Source organism: Polistes fuscatus, unplaced genomic scaffold (assembly GCF_010416935.1).
Source record: "Polistes fuscatus isolate 324 unplaced genomic scaffold, CU_Pfus_HIC Scaffold21, whole genome shotgun sequence".
Classification (NCBI taxonomy): Eukaryota; Metazoa; Arthropoda; class Insecta; order Hymenoptera; family Vespidae; genus Polistes; species Polistes fuscatus.
The window spans coordinates 1,434,146-1,448,541 of NW_025113098.1; the positions used below are offsets into that span (position 1 = coordinate 1,434,146).

The following is a 14,396-nucleotide window of genomic DNA, read 5'->3' on the forward strand; positions in this document are numbered from 1 at the left end:
GGGAGGGTGGACAGGGAAAAAGGGGGTAGGAGGGGAAACAAAAAAAGTAAAGGAATAAAGGAAGATATAGTGGCGAGGGAAAAAGATCGAAGCGAATATAAGAGAAAGAGAAAGAAATAAAATAAAACTATGGTAGGAGGGTGGGGAGGGGGTGTGGGGGAAGCAAAGTGAAAGGGTTGTTACGTAGAATCGATAAAGAACTTCTACGAATTTCATTCTACGTTATTCTCTTTTTCTTTTCGATCAAGAGAATTTCAAAGAGGGTGGAGAAGGGTGAGGGTCGACGGGGGAGGGTAGGTACGGGGAAGAAGAAAACTTTCCGTGGAGCCGTTTAGTTACAATGACTTTCGCGGATAATCCTCTTGCCAATTTTACAAAATTATGTTTCTTGGCCTTTGGTGAAGTTTCGACGAGAGGGGCGGGGAGGGGAGAGAAGCTTCTGCAATCTGTGCAGAAGATCGAAGTGCATAAAGCTGACCGCGTGAGAACTTTCCCCTAAGTCCCTTAAATACACTTACATATACTATATATAATATACCTATCAATGTAAATACATACAATAGTTATGTAATATATATATATATATATATACGTGTTATAACATAGCGTAGGAGTAAATGTAAAAGTATAGTCTCATGAATAATGGGAAACTAAGTAGGTCTCTTTGTCGTTTTGTATTTTACAAAATTTGCAATTGGAATAATAATGAAATATCATTATTGTATTTTTAAATCGGCGTTCGTTAAAATTCGATTAGAATTTTTTATTAGAATACGACCTACAAAAAGAATAGAATTGTACAAAAGTTTGTTATATTATTAATCTTGATAATTTGTATATTGAAAGTTTATTTGTCTAGTTTTTTCTTCTTCTAATTATTATAGAAATAAAGTGACAGGGGTGAATTCGTTATTAGTAATAAAGTATTAAGACGCGAAGTTCACATTTCGAAGTTGCCTCCTTCTTTCACGGGGTTTAATTCCAAAGTATTAATTCGATATTTTTCTTTTTCTTTCTTTCTTTCTTTCTTTCTTGAGAAAATCGACAGTCGTCAATTATTCGACAGGGCATTTCTTTTACGATTTGACTATAGATCGTCGAGTCGCAATGCGGTTGTCTTTAGGAAATTGAAAAGTTTCCGCCAATCCCAGTGTGCATCCTTGGCGTAGTTTGAGAAGCCCTCTAACCCCCTACCCCCCCTCGCTTCTTTTGGTTGAAGTCACGAAGTCAGGAAAAGAGACGACGAGCTCTTTGGGAGTCCTTTTCTCAGGATTCGACGATGCCACTGACTGCTGCTGGTACTGCTACTACTGCTGGTGATGCTGCTTCCGAAAGATGAGATATCAAAATTCTTTTAAACTTCCCAATCGAGTTGACGAGTGAATCTTTACCACGACGAATGTCTTCCAAGAGAGACGAATTAGAGAAATTCTATCGAAAGCAACGAGATATATAATTTAGTTACTCGATTCTTAGTTGCCAACAAAAATTATCATTTCTTATTTTTCGATAGGGGATACTTTTTAAACATGTAACAGTTTTTTCGTATATTATTTCTTAAGTTAACAGAATTTTTCCTTATATGTAATCAATGGAATTAATTAATTCATTATTTCGAAGTTTAGATTTCAATTGTAATATTTATTAAGAGTTGTATGTAACAACCTTATCTCTCTTTCATTTACATGCACGCGTAATTTTTGTTAACACGTTGTAGATGTCACAAAGAGTGTAAAATTAATACGCGATCGTGTTAATTCGATGCAAATTAGAGCCTGCTATTGCCGCTACTACTACCACCTTATTTTTCAGAAATAACAAGCGGAAAATTGGAACAGATCGCTCGTATATTCGTCTTAATATCCTAACAGGATATAACCATAGGGAGGTAATAAAAGCTGGAAAATCATTTAGCCTTGCGTTATAAATTTTCCTCTTTCTCTCTTGGTGTTACTAGAGAAAGAGAAAGAGAAAGAGAAAGAGAGAGAGAGAGAGAAAGGGGATGTACATCTTTGTTATTCACGACGAGGCGTGGTTGTAACATACACCCCAAAGTGATATTGTCTAACTTTTGCGCACACGCCGGGGCTCGTCAGTTAGGAAGAGAAGGTTTTGCAAGAGAGGGTTTCTTCGAGCGAGAATGCGGGGGTGTTACAGAGAGAGCGAGAGAGAGAGAGAGAGGGGGGGGGATAAAATAGGTTCTACCCCAGCTGTTTACGAGGTGGGAGCGGTCCGTTACACTTCTAATTGCAAAGTGGACCTGGTAGCAAACAAGCGCAATGGAATTCTCAGTGGTTCTCGTAGCATTGCCTACTCTATCGCATACCACTACCATCACCGTGTCGAACACCTTCGAAAACGGGCTGGGGGTGGGGTACGGGGCTGAGTGTTTCTCGTGCGACATATATGCTTCCTATGCAAATGATGCACGCGATGCCACTAAGCTGGTATATGTTCCAAACTTCACTCTCTGTTGAGTATTCGGACGAGAAGCCCACCAGAGAGGAGTCGGAGCGATACGAAAACGTTCAGGTCTACCGGAGGCTTTAATCTACGAGTGGGTATATATATATATGAAAGCTTGTACCAATGTCCCTTTAATCCTCCGTAAGAAACCTTTCACTCGACATCCAACTTGATTATACACGACTATATTATGTACTATGGTATATAATGTATACGTACTAGTTAGGAATTATCGTAAGACTTTCCTTGGGTTTATTTTACATTAAATGATATGTTAAATATAAGATATAATAATTAGATAGTTAATTTTCTCAATTATTTGCTATAGAAGTTTGAAAAAAGTAACGATAATTAATATCGAAGTCGTTGTAGGAAATCCAAGTGAATTGGGATTTAAAAATATCACTCAGTTTTAAGGATCCTTTTTTTTTCTTTTTTTTCTTTTTCAAAGAATACAATAAAAGAAGCTTTTAGAGTCGGTAGGCCAACGTCATGAGAGATTACCCATCCATTATTTTAGAATGGGTAAAAGAGAGTCTCCGTACGTAGGGAAAGCTAGCTTCCTGCTGGCAGTGGTGGTGGTGGTGGTGGTAGTGGTTGGTTGGTTGGTTTGATGGAAAGCGTTGTGAACGGCGTCGAAGATAAAAGATCCGAAGGACCCTCAAGTACCTAGGGAATCTGCGGTCGAACGATCACGTTGCTTGAAGTAAAACAGATCAAGACGGAGAGGATAGAAAGATCGAGAGAGGGAGAGAGAGAGAGGGAGAGTAAAAAAGGAGAGTAAAAAGGAACGTAGGATTTTGAGGGGGTTTTATTCGGTAAAATAAAAATAGAAAATAAAAATAAAAAGGTAGGAGGGAATAAATGGTAGCGGAACCCTCAGGCCCTCTCTCCCTCCCGGATAAGTTGGAGGAGGTTCGTTATAACTCGCGATGTAGCGACATTCGATTCATTTCCGTCGTGGGGGGCGAAAAGGATGTAATTAATATCGTCGGGCCTGGCTTTCGAATTCGCGACTGCGCAGGTCGTTTACTCTCTGGGATAGTTGGTCTCTCTCGCGCCGGTCCTAGCGTCCTCCTCCTCCTCCTCCTCCTCCTCCCCCTCCCACCCCCAACACACCACCACCTCGTTGTTACTCCCAGCACTTGGTTGAACCAGCACCCCCTCTTTGGGGGTGGCCCTCTCGTCGTCGAGGTTCGAGGTTCGAGGCTCTCAGTCGTGCCGGGAACTCGCTTCGTTGCGGGGTGACCTCTTCTATTCTCGGTTCAGGTATACACGTCGTCGCGTTTTCCTCGCCACGTATAACCTGACATATTTATTTTGCATCATGTCAGATAATAAACGAGTAAACGATTAATTTTGTTGTTGGCCTCACTCCGGCTGACACGTTGATATTTTAAACTCTATTGCTACCTGCTACCGTGTTAATATCGAGACTCGTTTCAGTTTGATCATATCGTGAGCTATAGATAAAGTATTAGATTGTTTTTTTTTAGTGTTAGCATTATCAAGAATCCTATTGTTATTATGTATTAGTATTTAATTGATATTATATTTTGATGTGACTCGGAGAACTTTTAAGGGAAAGTTCTGGCACGAGATAGTGTCGATTAAAGAAAAAACAACAAACGAACGAACAAACAAACGATTAATCTTGACGTTTGCTCGGTCACTGGATGTCCAATCGTAAAAAAAAAGGGGAGGAACAGGTATGAGAACTTACCGATTGATCGAAACAATAAGAAAAGTCGAAGCCCGCCAAAAGGGATTTACTTAAAGAGATCTAACCGTTATTACATTGAAAATGACATCTTTATTTCGGTAAATAAAGGGAAGTGTACTTCTATCAATCATCCGTTGGAAAAGTCCAATCGCGTTTCCGTTGAATCCTTCATAGGGAAAAGAATAAAAAGCGATTTCTTGATCTCGTTCTATCTTTCATTCCTTTTTTCCTCCCCCACAACGTGGAAGCATCGAACCATTTGACCAATACGATGCCAAAGACAAAAAAAGGGACACGTTGCTATCGATGAACGAAGGAACGAACGAAGGGATCGAACGGGAGTGTTTCGTCCTTCGTCAAAGATCTGTTACTTTAAATTAGAAACTCATGAAAAGATATAATTTCCCTGTTTTCCAGTAACTCTATGTGATGCACGATGCGAGTTCTATCTTAAGAGGTTTTCTATTTCGAAAAAAAGGGGGAAGAAAATGATCAATTGGTCGTTGTAATTCTTATCGCTTGGAGAAAAACACCTGTCATATATCCAACGTGTTTTTTCTTATCAATTACAAGACATTTTATCAACAATCTTGTACATATATATATATATTTCTTATCGTGAATTTATTCAAGCAATAATCAAAGAACACGATACATCTACTATTACTACTACTACTACTATTGCTACTGTACACGAGCAACGATAATTGAATATAATTAACGTCACTGATAATACAGTACAAGGATTGCAACTTTGTTTCTCGCCAATTAGCGCATTAAAGTCTTATCGGTCATCTGTCGGTTGGTTGGTCGGTTGGTCTCCCGGATTGCTTCGTTACGATTTGATCTTACCGAGAAGACGTATAATTGACGTAACTGTGTGTGTGTATGTGAGAGAGAAAGAAAAAGGGAAAGGGAAGAAGGAGGAACAAGAAGAGGAGGAAGAACAAAATCGAAAGACAAGATAAAACGCGGAATCGTGAGAGAGAGTCAAACGTGCTCACGTTGCGTTCTTTTTTCGAGTGAGGGAAAAGAAAAAAAGAAAGAAAGAAGGAAAGAAAGAGAGAGAGAGAGAGAGAGAAATCTAGGTGAAGCTCAATGAGGAACGATTGACAATCCCGTTTTATTGCAGTTTTCTCTGTTATTGTTCGCGCGTAATCTTACTTCCCTTACCCCAACCCCCAACCCTCAACCCCCATCTTCCTCCTCCTCTTTCTTCTTGTCCCTCACCTCTCTCTCTTTCTCATTTTCTTCTTTTATGCACATTGAAACAGCTTTTAACGAGCTATTCTCTTAAAGAAGATAGACGGTCCTCCTCCCCCGCAGTTAACTCGAAATTTTCGTTGGTTGTTCTACGATCGAGGATCGATTCTACGATGATTTAACGATGACGTAAAAGATTAAGATTAGGATAAGAAAGAAAATTAAAAACGTGGATTGAGACGAAAGACATATTATGCATTTGTGCATATAACTTATTTGTATTATTGGGAAGAAACAATATGGCAAAGTATCCTACTCGTCGAAGGGATTTCGATCAGGATTGTTTTTCATTCGCTACGAGGGATTAATTATTTCCTACGATAACTATCGAATCGTAAGAACAAGGGAATAAATTTGTTACCACGTTACTGACAACATTTTACGTGGGTTTCTGTTAAAAAAAACGTGAAAAGGAATGTAAAAAGGGATGTAACATTTGAGGGAAAGATTTGGAAAGTCCGTTGTTATACCTGCAGCGAGAAAAAGGATCGATCGATCGATCATGAGATCGAATTTCTACTAGAAGATAGAAGAGGTTTCAAAACAAGCTGAATAAAGAAGAAAGAAAGAAAGAAAGAAAGAGAGAGGAAGAGAGGAAGATAGAACGGATAAAGGAGAGCATGCTGTCTTGGAGCACGTGACGAACGGTGTTGTTTTCTTTTGGGACTTCAAAAAAGGTGAGCTTATGTTTTCGTGCTACTATTTTTGTTTGTAAGATTTCTTTTCTCTCTCTCTCACCCATCCATTCCCCTCCACCGTTTTAAAAGTGCACCTTACTTGTATTCTTAATTTGAATGTGAATTAGAATTTGAATTTATTTTCATCAACACTTTTCAATTCTCTCAGACCGCTATTTTTTTTTGTTTTCTTTTATATTATTTATTTTAGAATTTACAGAACAACGACCATTTCTCATCGTATCTCCGTGTGTTAGTTCTTGAGAACGATGGGATGATGCTGGGAGGTACGACCGGTGCTGAGATCCACCGTGATAAATGCACACTTGCTCTGGAATAAGAATTTCTTTCTTTCTTTCTATATATATATGCACGTTGTGTATATCTCTTTCTCTTTTTTTCTATTTTTTTTCTTTTTCTCCAGTCGTGACCTCCAGCTCGTCGTGTCTCTAAGGAATTTTTCGGGTCTATTACTTTTTCTCTTTTCTTTTTTCTTTTTTTTTTTAACCAACAGACGGTACTGTTTTATATCAAAAAGATCGTAGAACGTTGTTGCATGATCGGAATCTATATTACCTGTGTGATACATATATATATATTATAAATATATCTTTACGAAATGGTTTGAATTTGAATCACACGCAAATGAAAGTTTAAATATTATCAACTTCAACGTGTATGTAAAATAAGACGGATTAATTGTAAGATGTAAAAAAGAAAAAAATGTGATAGAGAGAGATAGAAAATAATTGAATCGAATAATACGACATATATAATTAATTTGAAAATCGTAATTATATCGATCGCGAATCATTTAATCGACAAATTCAATAACAGTTTAGATAATAACCAAGGTGAACGTACTTTTCGCCACGATCGATCAACATTTAAGCACCTCTTTCTAAAGGGGGGGGGGAAGAACGAGCTGCTGGTAGAGTAGGAATTCAACGAAGTCCTTTTCGAAAGTGCTCGTAATTTAGCTCCTCGTATCGAGTAATGCTGCGTTACGAGGACATCATCTCATAATGCCGTCTCATAACGTCCTAGGGGGAGGAGGGGGGTGGTGCAAGCTCGGATTTTCCGAAACGGTGCAGTCATTTTGCTGCACCTGCGTCCATCCAGAAAACAAGAGAGCAAGAGAAAGAGAGAGACGGAGAGAGTGAGAGAGTATGTGTTAGGTATGTACATAACAGGAGAGAAAGGGTGTATAAGGAAGGAAGGAAGGAAGGAAGGAAGGAAGATCAACCACGTTATTAAGGGTCCCACGTCCTCGCTCATTACGCCACCTGAGAAAACCACATCGTACGTTTTGGCTTATCTCCATTAGGCGAGCTGGAATTACATAGGCCCATGGTATAGTATATATAAACTCGAACGTGTACAAGTAGTAAATGGCTATGGATATGTACGGAACGAAACACACGCGAAGATAATTCTAGAATTAAAGTGAGATGCGAAGGATTAGGATGATAACTGTCGATGAATATTGTATACGAACGGTGTAAAATTTGGGCCAGTATTATTTCTGGTTTATATTTAATGTATATGAGAGAGAGAAATGGGGATAAAGAAGATTCGTATTATTTTAACACAAGACAGTTGATTAAGTTAAGAAATTGTCGTAAATTTATTTAAAATTACCTCGTATTACTGATACGATTCATATTGTCGATAAAAATAATATCCTTTGGGACGTAAGCAAAAGATAAGAAAGGGATATTATATCCTTGCAGTTTGCCTAAAGCTTTTATAATAATACTTTCCTGTCGCGTAGATTATCAAAATTGGCCCACACTTCTGATTGTGGTAAGGATGATATCGAAAATCGTCTATCTTTCTTATTAACACTCGGTTATCTTATCGGTCCTTTCCTTTCCTTTTACTTCTCGTTAGCGACTCGGTTAATTATTTATCCGGAACCTGTCTGGGACGCGGCGAATGGAGAAACGGCCTGGTAATTAATTGGAAGTCAGGCGCACAGTGGCTGTAAGTGAAATACTGCCGAGTGTTGGCCTAGCTTCGTAAGACAAGTTGATGATTCCTTCGGATTTATATATTCCTTCATATCGGTTGACAGAATTTTTCCATATTTTTCCAAATTTTCCGATCAATCTCTGAGTATATATATAATATATATAGGTAATATTATCATTTACTATGATATTTATTATAAAATTAATTAATTTAATCGCGTAGAACAAAATTAAAAATGTATCACGATAGAATATAAACGATGATCAGTATAATAGGATATTAAGTGGATAAAATGAATATCGTAATAAGGTTTATCCGTAAGATTTGATGAAATTGGACTGTTTTATTTTCTTTTTTGTTCTGGTCAAAGAAAATCTCATAAGATTTTTGTCCGTAATGAGTAAGATACGATTAGAGTTACGTGATAGAAACTATTAAAAGACTTTGCGACAATTTTACGGACCGAAGGCTTATCTACTTCGCCTTTTAACTTCCCTCGGAAGGCCATTGATCCCCTCAGGGTCAGTGCGAGGTGTAAAAGACCTCTTAATCAAAAGCTTCCTACTACCCGATATTAGTCAACGTCATAAACCTTCCTGCCTGGTTGGTGTCATTATTTAATCCGAACGTGTGGCCTACGCTAACCGCGAACTTGTATTAACTCTGACTCGGCTTTGCCTTGGAATTTAGTGCTCCTCGGAATATACTTTATCACTGACCTGGATCATTAAGGGTACTCTTTTTGCGTCTACATCTTTTCCTCGACCTCCTCCTCCACCCAAAACCCCCAGACCCTCCTCTTCTCAATCTTTATTTCCTATGTGTATGTGTGTGTAATCAGTGTCTTCTATTTCTTACTCTCCTTTTATTTTGATTATATTTTAATCATGAGTTTATTCACGACTATATTCGGATACTATTTTCTAAGCTTATTAATCATTTCAATTGAACAATCAAATAATAATTGTTCTAATCGTTAATTATTGTAAATATAATATTATGAATTACTTGATTAATTACTCTGTCGTCGCAAATGAATTTTCCCCTCCCCCTCTTCTCTCTTTTTTAATGAAATTATTCGGGCATTAAAAAGCTCGATTGTATTTTTGAAAAATTCTCAGATATCATGGTATATTCGTCGGTTTAAGTATTCACGGGCAAAATTTACCCCACTGGTGTTCGTATGCGTAAGCGAAATAAACCAACTGCATCGAAGCAAAAGTTGAGATGAGACATGATAGTACACGTGCGACTTTTTTCAAATCCTGGAGCAAAGGGGGACGGGGAGGAAGGAAGAAGCGATAGCCCGGAAGCGACCCAGTTCTTACTCTACACAGTGTGTCAGATAAATTGGATCTGAACGATTCTACCGTAAAAACGTTTCGTTTCTTTCATCTTTTTTTTTTTCTTTTTGTTTGTTTGTTTGTTTGTTTATTTTTTTTCATTCTCTCTTTTATCTCCTTTCTAGTTTAGACTTCGACGCGTTATCCAATAGTAACTCCTATTTGTCAATTTTTGTTTGCATGTTTCCTCTGTTTTGGGTTTTTGCGCAAAGTTTCTCTCGATACGATGATATTTTATAAAGTGATTTATATCGCGTTGCAATCGTAAATCATACGGAATATATTCGCATTAATATTTATCGATGCTTTCACACGATTAGGATAACTTTCTTTTTTACGATAAACACTTTCATCGAATCTTTATTGAAATAATATTTAAAAATATTCTCTATGTATGGTAATATTATTTGTAATCACGTGTTAATATGTTTCTTACGTATCGCATCGGGAGTTACAAAATATTTATGCTACGATGCATTTTATTGTTATATCATGCGAATACGGAATTTACATATATACATATAAAATAAATAGATCGATTGGAAAGTTTCATAGAGGCGTGCAGGAATAAATTGTAGAACGATTAGTGTGGAAGCAAACTTTCTAGAATTTCATGAGAGTATTATATTCGGTAAATTCATTTCGCATGACATTCATAGAACGATAGTCGTTAATTGTTATAGTTAGCTTAATGTACCAATGTAAATCATTACTTCGTTTTACATGCACATGCTAATAGGAATGTAGATAGTATATACGTGAAAATCGTGCATATAAATATATACGTATATATGTACGTATACTTATATATATATATATACTGCATCTGGATTCGATTTAGTACTCTGACACTTTATGAGTTGTACTTAACGCGATTAATTAAACGGATTTAGTAAGATACTTCAAATAAACCTATTCTCTATGACGAAGAAGAGAAGTCAAGTGGATTGTCGTTATTCCCCCATAAACTACGCGTATAAATTTTATTGATATCGATGATATTATCGTATTTCCTATAAAAATACGAATAAACTATAATATTAATATCACGAATAATAAACCACGTGGTCCGATCTTCTATTAGATTTTCTATTTTTTTCCTTTTATCATAGGCTTATCGTTATTTTTCCTAGCAAACATTCTCCTTCCTTTCTTATTTATTTTTCCCCCCTACTTTAAAAATATTTTTATTCTTTTTTAACTTACTCGTCGAAAGATCGTCGACTGTCTAGCGTGAAATAGAGGGTCGCCAACATGGTCGGCATGTTCAAACGTAGGGTTGAACCTCGGTTAAAGACCGATCGTTAATTCACCGTTAAGTATTATATATAGTGGCTGTGCAAGCACTGACAAGTCAATTTAATTTATGTACCAGTTTCTTTCTCTTTCTATTTCTTACTCACTCAGTAACTCACTAGCTTACTCACTCACTTGCTCGCTCTTTCACTTATTCAGCATCGGTAGCACAGAAATACACAACGACCGGCTAAATATCCTCCACTCTTGGTATAAAACCCTCTCGCTGAAGATTTTAACTTCTGAAGACGATTCTGGAGACGTTCCAAACGCGTTCAACGTTTGGAACCACCACCACCACTACCACCCTCTCCTCGTTTTTATTTTTTTTTATATTTTATTTTACTACACTGTCTACCATCGACGCGGAAAACTAAATTCTCCTTTGCCCCAGTGCTTTTCTATTATTCTACTTTAAATCTAACTGCGCTAACTTTTTTCTTCAATGATCCTTATTTTTCTGTCCCTCCTCATAATCTCCCTTCTTTTCTTCTCGTTTATTCCTATAGGCTAATCGGGTTACCTATTTTTTTGTGTATCCTATAAATAATTTATTCCTTATCTAAGAATACAACATCTATTCTTATACAAATTACACTAACGTATCATTTACAGAAAAATATTACCTATTAGATGCAACATAATTTTCTAATGAATGTAACTCGTTAAATATAACTCGTACACAAACGAATTAAAATAATTAGAATAAAAAATAAAACGACAATTATTTTTCTCTATGTAAAAAACTTGAATTGGTAACGAAGGGAAAGGAAATACTTTAGGAATGAAAAACATTTGGACGTTTATTCCGAAAAACTGGGAAGGGGGAGGGGGAACGTTCAGTAAAATACGAACTAAGGGTGATAAAGCGATATTAACCATGAATTAAAAGCAGGGAACAACCTTACGGGTCGAATATTTCCGTTTAGGTGGAGCAATTTTTCTCTCTCTTACTCACTCATTTTATAAGAGCACAAATATCGGTCTTGTTAAACGAAGTCGCGATTCGTTCAGCTAGTACGGCCCTTGGCACTGGCTTCAAGTTTGCACTTACCGTATTAGGTTTCGTCGAGAAGGCTGAACGTACCCAACCACCCACCAACAGGCACGGTTACACAAACCCAGGACTCTCTCTCTCTCTCTGTCTCTCTTGCTAGAACACCGACCAGCATCGGTAATTATGGAAATGGTCTGCATTGATCGTGCCAAACTCTCCTATACCACCGGTCTTCTCTTATTCGAAAGTGACGGGAAAATAATTGCCATTTTTTTTTTTTGCTCTTTCTATTTTCTTTTTTTTTCTTTTCTTTTTTTTTAAACGAACAAACGACGATCGTTAGCGATATCTTTCTATCTATTTTCATCCCTCTTTACTCTGTCCCGTTGTTTTTCTTATTGAACTATCTGAATTTTTAAACGGTCATTATAATAAACGATACGTTTGGCAAAGGAAAAATAAACTAATTCTTTTTCTTTTGTACATCTTTTTTCGATATATCGTTTTCAATATTCTCGTTAGACAATTTCTTTCTCTCTCTTTTTCTTTATTTTATCAAAAAATTACTTAGATCACTAATGGAATGTTAACAAATATTACTTCAACGATTAATACTTTTATCCTGTTCCTATTATCAAAATGTTTTCTTATCAAATATTACGAATTGCTTGCCGAGAATTCTATTTGATATAGATCTAGAAAAAGAATTAGAAAATATTATATTTCGAGAATGAGAGACGAAGATAGAAACTGTGATGAAAACTCGCGAAACTATTTACCTAATGAGTCGAATCTTTATTTCTCTCTTTTTAAATTCTTTTTTTTATGACCTAGTTTCTTTTCCGAAGAAATGTACACACAATTTCTGTTATATACAAAACTTTATATACTATTTTTTCTTTTCTTCCCAACGTAAGTCGAAATACTTCACGCCAACGCGTTGCAATGTTTCATCTTATTGCAACGTACGATAGAAAAGAAGAACACGCGTTAAACAAATTATATAAAACACAACAACTCAACACCACCAAGTATATATTTAAAAACTACAAAGCAAAATTTGCAATATTTCCCCCATAGAAAAAAAAAATAAAGATCACTTCTCTCTCTTTTTATCCTCCACCTTGAGTTTCCATCTTACGCGTCTTCTTCTTTCTCTACTTTCATTCATCCTTCTTTTCATTCTTTTTCTGTACTCTTAATCCGCGACACTCGACGTTTTGTTTACAGAACGTGGTTATTCAAGGGGTAAACTCGACCGGGAAAAGGGTTCCAAGTTGTAAAAGGGAAAGGAGTGTTAGGAAAAGAAGAAGAAGAAGAAGGATCAAGAGATTGACTGATGTGAGAGAGAGAGAGAGACAGACAGAGAGAGAGCAAAGGTGATGGGCGGGGGAGGGGGAGGGGGAGGGGGAGAAAAGCAAGCTCGGCCTCCGCAATCAAACAACGATCACGCCCCTTAATGACCAAGTGACTGTTGTTGCTCCTCCACTCGTATCGAAGCTGTTTCACGCCGTGGGGTTGAAACAGCTGCGAGTGACACCCCCTTCTTGTGTATACTCTGTCTCTCTCTCTTTCTCATACACACACACACACACACATATACTTCTGTTCCATCCTTATCTTCGTATATATCTCTGTCTCTCTTCTATACTTGATCCATCTCCTTGTACCTCTCTCTTTCTCTCTCTCATGGTTTCAACAAACGGTATCCGGCACCCTCGTGCCAACACCCCATACGTAATTACTGCCGACTACCGACATGTCTCTCTCCTTCCTCTCCAGAAATTTGCATTATCGAGCTTTACCTAGACTATTCCGAACACCTTAGGTAAAATCATCCTATCAACGATTAGATGGGTTGTTATTATTATTATTATTAATATTATTATTTGTTTTTTATAATTATAGGTGTAAGGAAAAATATAATTGTAAAAGGTTGTTGAAAATTTTGCAGGATATGTAACAAGATTGTGTCTTTTGTTTTTCTTATGAGAATATTAAATAAGAATAATGTATCACGAACGGAATAGGATTTATGGAAAGTAATGGGTTCGCCATAGAAAATTCATTGGAAATACAATAATCTAACACATGTATCGTTCCTCCGAGTTATACAGGAATGATAAGAATCAAAAATATATATCATATTGGTTGTGCACCGCATCTGTCGGCAGACAGATTTTTTTATTTTCGATTGGTAGATAGGAGAAGGATGGGGGATATAGGTCGCGTCGAAGGGAACTTCCTTTTCTTCGGTTAAGTTTTTACCGTCTGTTCTAAACCATAAGATTTCGATGGTTGAATCATCGTAGTAGTAGTAGTAGTAGTAGTAATAGTGGAAAGAGCGAACGTTTGAAAGAAATGAAACCTTATATCTATGTAAATCTCATGTATCTATTTCTATGTATGAGGCAAGAATCGTTGACTATTTATATGCATGTGTGATTGTGTGCATATATGCATATATAGATATGTAAAAAGTCTCTATGTTTTTCTATCCATATAAAAACTTACATATGCGTCTATATACTTACACTGTCAATATTTGCATATATAGAAATTGGTAAAAAAAACACCTAATCTACCTATCTACCTATCTACCTATTCGTATCTATCGCAGGAGACGAATTTTTTGTTGTTGTCGTTAACTTTGTTAC

The 14,396-nt window shown here is 36.8% G+C and overlaps 1 long non-coding RNA gene across 1 annotated transcript in view; it reads left to right on the forward strand.

Annotated features, from left to right (window-relative positions):
- The first annotated feature begins 3,660 nt into the window (after positions 1 to 3,660).
- Positions 3,661 to 14,396, forward strand: part of LOC122517733 — a 168,438-nt gene continuing 157,702 nt past the window's right edge. Inside the window, exon 1 of the long non-coding RNA XR_006303917.1 lies at positions 3,661 to 6,129. This is a non-coding gene — a long non-coding RNA (uncharacterized LOC122517733). The remainder of the gene's footprint in view (positions 6,130 to 14,396) is intronic.